The sequence below is a fragment of the Otolemur garnettii genome, unplaced genomic scaffold (genome assembly GCF_000181295.1).
Source record: "Otolemur garnettii isolate 467f Iridium unplaced genomic scaffold, OtoGar3 scaffold00029, whole genome shotgun sequence".
NCBI lineage: Eukaryota > Metazoa > Chordata > Mammalia > Primates > Galagidae > Otolemur > Otolemur garnettii.
The window spans coordinates 8,536,315-8,548,527 of NW_003852424.1; positions in this window are offsets into that span (position 1 = coordinate 8,536,315).

Consider the following 12,213-nt stretch of genomic DNA (forward strand, 5'->3'; position numbering starts at 1 on the left):
AATTTTTTAACCTTGAACATGAAAGTAGATTCTTTTGGTTTTATAAGAGGGGCAGTTTATACATAGGCTCTGTTTTTTGCAGTTTTTTTTGACTAGGGTCGGATTTGAACCCACCACCTGTGGTATATGGGGCCGGCGCCCTACTCCTAGAGCCACAGGTGCCATCCTATACACAGGTTCTGTTAAAGGGGGACTTGGGAAGGATGCTTAGCTGGGCATGGAGGGGGGTGACGAGATCACACAGGGCAGGGGGGTAAGGGGCTGGTACAGATGTAAAGGGAATTCTCCAGAGGGAAAGGATGTGGCCTGAGGATTCCAGGCTTACCTTAGATGCCACAGCGCCTTCACCTGCCCCACCCAGCACCTGCTCCCAGCCAGCAGTGGCAGTGGAGCTGTCCCAAATGAATGGTGCCTACTGAAGTCCTGGCTCCTGGTGTGTGATCCACAGCTCAGTGAGATCCAGGCGGAAAGCGACCTTCCGGGAGCGATTCTGCTTTTAGCCCCTGTTTAGATTGTATCTCTGTGAAGAAAAGCATGCTGCTGCCAGAAGCATACTTGTGACAGCTCTAAGGCACCTCCTATGTGCACCACACTGAGAATTTTATACACTTTAGTTTATTTAACTTGATCGCTACCCAAGAAGTCTCTTAGTTTTTCAGGTGACAAAATTGAGGCTCGGGAAAGTCCTGTGACCTCCCCAAGGCCTCAGCTGGTGAGTCATAGTGCCGGGTTTTATGGAGTGAATGTTTGGCCCCTGCCCCCACTCCCAGCCCCATTCCATTCTTATGTTGGAGCCTGAACTCTCTATGTGACGATACTAGGAGACAGGGCCTTTGGGAAGTGAGCAGGCTTACACGGGGTCAGGAGAGTAGAGTCCTCAGGATGGGATTGATGCTTTTATCAGAAGAGGCTTCATTGCTTTCTCTTCGCTACATGGGAACACATTGGGAAGGTAGCCAATCTGCAAGCCAGGAGAGACCCTTCTGCAGAACCTGGAGAATAAATTCCGTCCTTTAAGCCACCTGGTCTATGAATGCCATACAGCATCATATAGCTGCCCGAGCTGACCAGGACGCTGGGTTTCAACACATGTCCATCTGAAGGTGGCATCCATGATCACTCCAGGCACTGCAAGACTCTGTAGGATGATCTCTGATTCCATGATGCTGATCTGTTAAAAATAGCACCACAATAACATACAAACATATGATAACATGCTTATTGTCCCTGATCATCAGAGAAATGCAAATCAAAACCACCCTGAGATAACACCTAACCCCAGTAAGATTAGCCCACATCACAAAGTCCCAAAGTTGCAGATACTGGAACGGATGTGGAGAGAAGGGAACACTTTTACACTGTTGGTGGGACTGCACACTAATATAGCCTCTTTGGAAAGAAGTATGGAGAATCCTCAAAGAACTCAAATTAGACCTCCCCTTTGACCCCACAATCCCACTACTAGACATCTACCCAAAAGAAAAAAAAATCATTTTATCATAAGGACATTTGCACTAGACTGTTTAGCACAGCTCAATTCACAATCACCAAGATTTGGAAGCCACCTAAGTGCCCATCAACTCAGGAATGTATTAACAAACTGTGGTATATGTATATCATGGAATACTATTCAGCCATAAAAGGATGGAGACCTCACATCTTTTGTATCAACCTGGATAGATCTGAAACACATTCTTCTTAGTAAAGCATCACAAGAATAGAGAAGCAAATATCCAATGTACTGAATACTGGTATGAAGCCAGTAGACAATCCTAATTCATGCCCACGAGGGAGAAAAACTCATTTCAATTCAAGTTGGAGGGAGGGGGAACAGGAAAGAGGGAGGGCGAAGAGGGTTGGGGTGCTCCCACTGAATGGGCACAATGTACAGGTCTATAGCACATCCTCTGGGTGCAGGACATAACTACAAAAGGGACTCTACCTAACAAATTCTAATAGTGTGACTTGGTTGTTTATACCCTTACATTAACCTGCAATTTAAGAAAAAGGAAAAATAATACCAGACAGTAATGGTCAAGTCACTCATGATAAAGCATATTCAAGTGTCCCTGAAAATCCGCGCTGCCCTTTGGGATTGCTTTTGGGGTTTAAACTTGTCATTGGGATGCTGTTCCAAAGGAGACGTTGGATTCCCTTCCTTTGAAAGGCTAGAGCCCAAACTCAGCGAACCCACCATCCCCAGAAATCCACTCTTATATCACGGTCCTGGGTTCTATAAAACTATTTCAGAGAAATGATGAAAAGTCCTAAACAGTAGGAATTTCCTCTCACAGAGGAGCCGTCCTTTCACTATTCACCAATTTTTGCCTTTGAAAAATAGACTTGGTTGAAAGTGCACACAAGGCTTGTTCCGCGTTGATCATACGCTTGTCAAACATCTAAAGGTTGGGCCACATTCAGAGCGTCTCAAGGGGGACATATCAGATTCAAAACACCTGGACAAAGAGAAAATTGCTCCTGACTTTTTCCTTTGTAAGTGAAAAGGGACTGAGATGATTCTCCACCTTCCCTCTGGAACGATCTTGGTTTGAGGCCCTTGCCTGCTGGTGGCCCCATCCTTGGACACTAAGGCAGGGTGGTCTGTCCACAAGGGTCTTTGACCCTTGACAGCAAAACTGTAGTTTTTGTGCTGGCCACGCCACTCCCTAACTCCATTAACCTTTCTCTGCTCTCCAACTTCTTGCTTGAAAATCAGGCTTCCCACTTCATCACGGTAGCCAGGGGTTGGTAACTACTTTCCTTTTGGGCAAACGTATTGATTTGTTTTTAAGTCTAAAAGTACCAAACATTTGGAAGTTATTTTTAAAGTTACGTAAAAATCTGTGACTCAGTGCAGCCAGTATGACGTTGCAGTTTAGATGAATGCTTTTTCTTATGTAAAATTCGAAAACTGTAAATGTTAATAAAGCATTTATACATGCTGGAATCCTAATTTTTGATGAAAAATTACAACAAGGTGTTTTCCAAGTTAGTGTGGAAATGTCATACCGTATTTTTAAATTACTGCACAGCTGGGAAGTGAGGAGGTAACTTGGTATCAGGAGAAGACTGAAGGCTTCAGCGTCAGACCTGTCTTCAGATGTTTGCAGTCACTTAGCAGCTGATGTGATTTACTTGCTCTCCGTGCCTCAGTTTCCTCATTTCTAAAGAGAAGTAATATCATCTGCCTTTTATGGATGTTTTGAGAATTGAATTAACTTGGCCCTCTATACTCAGTTGCTATTTTTTATTATGAGTAAAGACTGGATGTGTCACACTGAGCCGTTCTCCAGTTCCTGGGCAAACTATACCTCTTCTCTTTACAGTTTCTGTTTAGCAGTTTTCATGCTTTTCCAAGAAGCTTTGCTTCAGGTTTAAAGAGCAGATGGAATTCTGTTTGGGGCCTTGGTCACTGCATCTCTAGGTAAATTGTGCTGTCACTAAACAGGCTGTGATAAGAGCAAAAGCCCAAGCTCTTGGGGCTCAAGGACCATATGGCCTCCTAAAATGTCCCAGGAGAGTGTGATGTTGAAACCAATGCATCTGGAGTCCAAAATCTGTGAATGGAGAGCAAAAGATACCAATTCAGTTTGCCTAAAATCAGTCCAACAGAGAATACTCAGAGACTACCTTCTACGGGCCAGACTTTGATCTATGTGGGGAAAACAGACTCCATCCCTGCTTGTGAGATAGAGGGAGGAGATAAACAGTAAATGCATTTCGCACAAAGTCAGCGTTCAGTAAGTGATGAGAGGTGAAAAGAAGTTGGGGTGGTTGACGGGACCTCTCTAAGGACACCACAGAGCAGAGACTAAAGGAGATGAGAACCTCAGGCCTGTAAAGCGACTGCCCTTCCCCACTTGCCCAAGATTGAGGGGTTTCCTGGTAAAACGGGGCTTTCGGTGCCCAAACCAGGACATTTCAGGCAGACTGGGATGACTAGTAAGATTGTTCCAGGTGCAGGAAACACGAAAAGAGAAGAGTAGGTGAGAGGGAAAGAATGTGGCATCCTGGAGGACATCCAGGAGCATTTGGGAAAGCTGGAGAGAGAGAGAGGAGGGCGTGTGGCAGAGCCAGGCCCCAGGCTCAGGGCAGAGGGATGAGTGAGCTCCGGCTCCCACATACTCTGGGGGGTGCAGGGAGTCACGAAACTTTCCTGTGAAGGCAGGGCTGTCTTGCCCAAGGTTGTCAATGCCGTGGCAGATGGGCCACTGTGTCATAGACAGCCCTGGAAGCCTGGCTGTGTTAAGGCCCTTCCTGACCCACCTCCATGACTGGGAGAAGGCACTTAGTGGATCATTATTTCAGAAGCAACACGTCAATTTTTCTGGAGCTTCAGAGGCCTGAGCATTTAGCCAGGCACCCCCAGGGAAGTATCTGGGCTTCCCTCAGACCCTTGCCTGTGACAGCGCTTCTCTGAGCGCCACTCACCCCAGCCTGGCCCCATACTCACACCCACCTCAGACTCCTCCTTTTCTAGATGAACCAAGAGAGGAGGAGGTGACAAGGTGACTTGGTCCAGGGAAACTCAGGGAGTCAAAGGCAGAGCTGGGAGGGCAACTGCCTGGGAGACGGGCTCAAAGTGGAGCCCAGGTGGTGGCACCTGACAGTGTGGGTGGACCGCTGCTGCTCCCACCCCCGCTCCCGCCCCCACCGGCAGCTTCACCTGGGCTACAGGAAGAGAAACATGTCCTGGGGACAAGGGGAATGGTGGTGTAATTCTGTTTCTCTCAAATCAAAAACATAGCAGGAGCCCTGGGGGAGATTCTGGGGACCCCAGAATTAAGGAGCTCACACCAGAATGTGCAGAGTGAGAGGAGAATTGCAGGTGTGCTGTCTAGACGATGACTGGAGAAACGGAAAGAGTCAAGGTCAAGAAGGAGCTGAGGCCTGTGGTGCAGAAGGTGAAGATGGAGACCAAACATTTGAAGGGTTTTGTGCATAATGGACTGCATGATTTTCATTATTTTCTCCGTCATTCACTTAATCATACTTCCGCCACAGTGCTGCTTCTCATGTTTTATTCCAGAACACTGCAACTCCTTCATACGGAATCAACACATGTTTATGAGCCTGGGACTGGAATCACTGAATCACTCTTGATTGAACCGGTCCCCACCCTAGCTGCACACTTTAGGGGGCTTTGTCAGTGCTCACACCCCACCCCAGAAATGTTCATTTAATCGGTCAGGTAATTTGGACTGTCATGCAGAGTATTGTTCCCCATCCTGCTGATACTGGTCTAACCACATAACTTGTGTTTGGGAGTAGGTAAGGTCTTGAGAAGCTCTAAGAGTAGGTCTTGAATGTGCTCAGTGTGTGCCTCAGTTCAGTGATCCACCATGAGAAGTACATACCCTGGGGAGCCACTGGTCCAAAGAGCACAAGACACACATGAAACTGACTTGAATCCAACTACAGTCTGGAGCAAGAGTCACCCAGTTGAGTCAGCTTAAAGCAGCCAAGCTTCAGCCACTCATAGACCTGTGAATGTGAAATACACGCTCACTATGCTGCTCAGGCTGGTCTCCAACACCCGAGCTCAAGGGATCCACCACCTCAGCCTCCCAGAATTCTAGGATTATGGGTGTGAGCCACCATGCCCAGCCAAAAATAAACTTCTGGTTTTTGTAGGCCAAAAGTCTATGGTACTTTCTTTTCTTTTTCTTTTTTTTTTGGAGACAGTCTCAATCTGTCACCCTAGGTAGAGTGCGTGGCATCACAGCTCATAGCAACCTCAAACTCTTGGGCTTAAGCAATTCTCTTGCCTCAGCCTCCCAAGTAGCTGGGATTACAGGTGCCTGCCACCTGGCTATTTTTTGGTTGTAGTTGTCATTATTGTTTGGCAGGCCCAGGCTGGATTCGAACCCCCCCAACTCCAGTGTATGTGGCTGGCACCTTTGTTGTTTGAGCTACAAGTGCCGAGGCCTATGGTACTTTCTTATGGTAACTTGAATGGACTAAAATACCCAGGCATTAGACTGTAAAGGGTTGACAACTGCCCATTTAAAGTATTGCTTTTCTGCCCAAAAGTCAAGTCAGGTTTACAAACAGGCAATGATGACACCACTGCTTGAACCTGTACTTCCTAAAACCTGGCCCCAGAAACACCTACAGCAGAAAGCCTGGGGTGATAAGCATGGCATTTGTTAAATATACAGATTCCTAGGCTACAGCCCAGACCTGCTGAATCAGACTCTCTGAAAGGGGCCAAGCAATTTGTATGTTAAGGTGCCTCCCCCTGGGCACTTCCCAAGTGTACTGAAGTCTGAGAAAGGCTGATTTAGAAATTATGTTTCCTACCATCCTGCCAGGGAAGAGTTCATGTAAATGAAACTTTCTGATTAAAATTTCAAGCTACTTCTGTTTGCCTTTATGAGCATCTGACTTGAGTCTAAAAAGTGAAGATGTGGGGGAGGAAAAACACATCCTGATCTGATTCTGATGTAATGAAGGAGGTTGGACTAAATTATTTCCCCTAGCTCCAACTCTGTGCGATTTTACATCATTGCATTTGTTATTATGATCTTGGTAGCGCCGGTGTCAAGTAAGTCAACTCTTAACTACAGCAGGAAGAAGGGCGTGCAGTAGCCTGGAGCAGGAAGCCACAGACTCTGGTGGATCCTGCCCTAGGCATTAAGCCACTCTGACCAGCAGGGCTCCAGACACTCCTGGCCTGTAAGACTGAGCTGTGGGCCCACCAGGCCACAGCACTTACCCTGGCCACTCTGGATTTTTGTGGCTCTTGTCTAATTTGCTTTCATTTTACCCTGTATTCCATTTTGGCCCCACACTGGACTTTGGGCTTTGAGTCTGGACTTTAATTCCATTGCTTTGGACTTAAATCCCTCAGTTCCTTTGGATGTGAGGTTGATGCTGTTCTCCTCTGAATGTGAATCTCAGCCTCTGCTTCTCTCTTTAATTTCAGATTAATATGAGGGTACATACAATTAGGTTACATTGTGTGCATTTGTAGGGTCAGCTTCTTCTTATGGACTCTGATCTGGGTGTGACACCTCTAGCCGGGTGGTTATCAGTCTCACCTATGGATCTTGAAACAACTCAGATCCGGCTGTCTCTTAGACAATTCAATCAGAATCTCCGGGGTAGGACAGAAGCATCGGAGTTTTCAAATGCTCCCCCGGAGGATTCCAGTGGACATCCAGGTTAAGAACCATTCACTGGCAGAAACCACACTTCCCTGCAGCCTGTGTCCCCCTCATCGCCAGAGCCTAGATTGGACCTCTGTCCCCAAGGTGCTACTTCCACCAAGGAGATCGTAACATAGTAACCACATTTCCATGCACTAGAAGAGCTCTTAGAATGTCAATCCCAAACTGCTAGTTACTTCTCCACCCTCAAGGGCTAGAATTTGAAATACGCCACCGATTATCAGGATGCAGGCTGAGAACAGAGGCAGCTGGCCAAAGAAAACAGAGCTGGTGCGAGAGAGGCACAGGCAGAAAGCTTCGGGGCCGTGCAGAACAGGGAGGGAAGCCATTCCCCGTAATGAGTAACCAGCAGCAGGAGCTTCGCAGAGCAATACAGTTGATAAATACGCTGTACTTAAAGTGAACTTTGAACAAATGCATAAGCAGAGATGGAGGGTTTTCTGCAAAGAAAAGCAAGCAAAGGCTTGACACAAAGAAGCCGTGGCTCGGCACATAGACGGAAGCGGAACGAGAACGGCACTGGAGACGCTATAGAAGTGAGCTGGCAGAAGCCAGGCAGGAAAATAAAAAGCGAGGCAGGAAAACTAAATCCAGATGAATCAGATGGCAGGCAGGCTTCTCATGCTGCTAACTAAGGAAGGGTCACACTTGCTTTGTAGTGACAAAAAAAAATTGGAAATTCCTATCAGCCTCTCCCGTGTGTTATTTATAGTTTGCCGGATGCACCATAGCGTAAAGGGACTGTATAATAAGTAGTTTAACATTTTCATTACAGGGGGTGGGCTCATCATTTTCAGTTAATCCTTTTGTTGTCTCCACAGTGGCCAGAGTGAAGGAATCCCCATGGGGTCCCCACCCACTGGAGTGAGTGTTCAGTTTGGGGGTGGAGCAATCAAGTAGCTCCCCTTGAGGAATGGGGCTTTGCCTTTCCCATTTCCCTCTGGGAATGCCACAGACTATGTCAGACCCTGAACATAGATAGTGTCACTGCCTGTGACCCAGGCAGATTGGAAAAGCCCTGGGAACCATGAGGTTGGGACGTTCTTCAAAGAGACAGGCAGCCAGAAAGATGTGGGAATAGCGCTAGTTGTCAAATGGGAAGGCTGGGGAGTCAAGTGGAGCATTTCAAAACAGCCGTGCCTGCCTGTCATTAAGATGAGAGACCAGATCTGTCCTTTCCTCTGGCAACGCCAGCTGGTCTCGATGAGGCAGTCCACGTTCACTGACCATCAGTTCCAGTGGGTGAGGACGGGATCTGATCCACTTCACCTCCCAGGACCAGATATTGATTTGAGTTTCTGATGGGAATAAACAGAATTTGCTTTTCTCAGTGATTTAAACAGACATACCTTAGAAAGAAACATCAGGGCTAAAAGTAAAGCATTTTTCTTTCCCGGTCCATCAGGGAAGCACCTCTCAGCTCTTCCACCCCTGTGATTCTCTTTGGAAGAGCTTGTGGAGACTCAGTAGAGGAGGGGGGTTAAACTCCAATGCCACTGAAAACAGATTAAAAGCAAGTGATTACTTGGGAGCTGAGCTGAAACTGAGGCCTGCCCTGGCAACACGCTCCTGTACAGTAGCATGGAATGTCTCCTTGGATTTTCACAGAAAAGGGCAGATTAAAAGCAAACAAAAGGATAAAACATTCAAAAAACAAAAACGAAAAAAACGTAACAGAAAACATAAATAGCTAGAGAGAAGCCAGGTGGTAAAGAACAGCCCTTCTCTTGGGGTCTTTGGGCCAAATCCCATTTCATACCGGATTTAATGACACTTTCTTCTGAAAGTCAAAATCTCCCACTGCCTTTGAACATTTTCCTTTAAAACAGTGTAAACAATCTTGAACTTCTCTTTAGGACCATGAGGTCCCATTGATGATGGCCCTGCAGAGCTGCTATCTCCCCAGGGCCTGCCCCTGGAATTCTCTCATTTGGAGATGCAGTTTTTATCGCTGATTTTTAAAATTCCTTTATCTGAGAAGAAAGGAATATTTAGACATTTAATTGGCACGTAACGAGATAACTATAACAAGTTAATTCATTCTCAATTAAGTTGCATTTACCACACTTCCCGAATGTGTTCTCAGCAATTAGGGGCATCTAATGAACTTGCAATAGCTGCTTGGCTTCCCAAGGTAAACAGGAAGATGAGACCGTCCCTCCTTGAGTCTGAAAATATAGCATTGTTTTCTTGAAACGCAGGAGGAAGGTACGCATCTGACCTGCCCGAGAAGCAACTGGGTGGAACAGCTGGTCAATTCACTGACACGATAAACAGAGCCAGGTCTGTGACATGGACACAAAGAGTCACAGGGTGTCATGGGAAGAGAGCTGGCTTTGAAATCCAATGGTTCTGAGTTCAAGTTGCAACCACTGCTTTCTATAATGCGACTTTGGGCAGGTATCCCTGAGTCCCCAAGCCTCAGTTTCACCATTTCTGTGCTAAACATAATGATACAGAGCTCATGAGGGTTGTTGTGTAGGCTGATGAGAGAGTGGGAGGAAAAAGTCCCACGGTCTCTGTACTCAGCAGACGTGGTTATCAGCTTGTAGATGTTTTTCTGTGGCCTCAGTCTTTCTGAAGGATTTGGCAAAGAGGTTACTTGAATAATCCCTTCTGGGGTTAGCTGTCATTTAATGTCATTGCAGGAGCTCCCTAGTCAAATTTCACTGCCCTATTAGTGGAGAAATTTTCATGAAAGCAGTATCAGAGTATTATAGGACGGCAGGGAATGTAGGTGGATAAGGTTAATTATTCATTTTATCCTGGTGTTTCTCTTAAGATCACATTGTTCCATGAGATTGAATCAGAAAAATGATTGAGTGTATCAGTCAAGCACCAAGGAAGAATGAGATTGCAAGTGGGCCCCCCTGGGGAGAAAATGGAGATCTGGAAGGGTGAGGAAGGGGTGAGGCTCTCAGAGAGCTCGCGCCCTGCAGTGGGGAGCAGGGCTCCACGGTCTGGCTCTCTCTTTCTGTTCCATTCTATCCACAGGTTCACTCTCCTCCAGCCCCAGCTATGATTAAAAAGCCACGTTGAGGAATCATCAGAAGGAGGGGGAAAAAATTGACAAACTAATTTGCATTTTAATGAATTTTTAATTGAACCAAAATCTGTTGTTTCTGTTTAAAGATGCAGTGCTGACTTTGTGGTCTCTGCTGCTGAGGGCCAAGTGGGAACTTAATGTGATAAAAACAATGATAATGCTAAGCTTAATTAGGTTTGAAAACTTGTCTGGAAAGGCTGCGAGGAGTCTGGGAGTGGCAAGCATTCGCTGGCAGCAGGGTAGGAAGCTGGATTGATAGGTAGAGGCTTTCTCTCCAAAACCAAGAGCTCAGCCCCAATCAGCGAGGCACTCACAATGGGCCAGGTTACCGGCACCCTGGCCATGGAGCTGTTGGGCTTCCAGGCATAGGTGCCAGACAAGCCCGGCCAGCAGCAGGAGGACAATGGGTTTCTATACTGGCTTTGCTGCTGTGTTATCACCAACAGCATCTTTTCTTTATGTCACTTAGCGGAGGCTTAGTGGAAGTCACACAGGGCTGAGACACACATGTGGCAGTGAAGGTGACTGACGTGCCCTTTTGGAGAAGGCACACCACTGAAAAGAACTGTTAGTGGTCTGAATTTTTACCCTGCTGCTCTACCTAGGTCAGGGGCAATGGACTTTATCTCACACAGCAAAATCTATAGTGCGAGCTTCATGTTCCTGCCGGTGCCCATGACCAGTCCCATGCAGGGGGAGGACAAGATGGCATACCTATACCACCACGGGTGCCTGCACAGGCAGAGGGCTGGGTGGCCCAGGCAAGCAATGAGCTCGGAGCATTAATGGCTTTTATAGGGAGGAGAAGAAAGCCCACTCTTTGTCTGGACAAAGAGAGGTGCCACTGAGAGATTGCCTATGTAAAGATTACTCAAGGCCTTGCATCCTGGCACAGCCAGCAAGAATGGGCAGGGATGCTCTGGGGCCATGGCAGGTTCCTCTCCCAACACCCATGGCTCCATGCCACTAAAGACCACGTCCCAGCTGATTCGAATGCAGTGTTTCCAGTGGCCATGTTGGGAAGAGGCTCATTTCTTTACTAGAAAGGAATAAGGAATCTGTTGAAATTATTGCCCTATTCATCCCTATTCTGGAATATTTGAGGTGGAGGAAAATTCTGAATGTTTACTGATAAGTACCCTTGCGCCCCCCAAGTTTCTCTGTTTGCTCCCCAAGGCCTGTGTTTGCCATCCCTCCAGCCTCCCACACCTACTATGCAGCCCTCCCTTAGGCAGCCGTTGTGAACCTATTTCCTCCTAAGGTAGTGACGGGGCAGGGCCAGAGGCAAAGAGACGTCTCACACTTGCTTTGAAAGACTAAAAAGCCACTGTCTGGGAGTGGCTGAAAAATCTGGAAGATTGTTTGCCAAACAGATGATTTCCTTGTGCAAATATAGACTAGATAAATGTCCAGCAGGCTGCGGGAGAAGAGAAAAGTCAGGAATTAAGAAGTTTGGGCTCCTGTGAACTCTGCCCCTCAGGCTGAGTTGGGGGATGCCTACTTGACAGAACCCCACATAAATTCAGGGGTACGCTAACTACAATGAGATAAAAATGGTGGCCTGGAATGTGAAAAAGTGAACCCGAGAAACCTGCAAAATGCCTTGCACTGTGCAAGAAGGGCTGGAACTTTCCCCAGGATCCAAGGGCAGCTGCTGCAGGACGTTGGGGCTGACACAGGCTCCAGCCCATCCGTGGGTTTCAGCTTGTCCTTGCCCTCCCTGATTACAGCCATCTCCTCTTCCTGCCGGCCTGCCCTGGAGACTTCATGCCCAATGACAGACTGCTTAGAGTTGTGTAAGGTCAAACCCTGCACATCCCAGCTGTCTGTCCACCGGCCCACCTGTTTCTGTAATCTGTCTACATAGCCTTCCATCTGTCTATCCACCCTAGTGGTCTGCTTCTCTGTGGCTTAGATAAGAAGGAAACACTTAGAAGCTGATGGGCCTGTGAGCGTGGCAAGAGGAAGAAGAAGAAGCATTCGAGAGAAATTTCT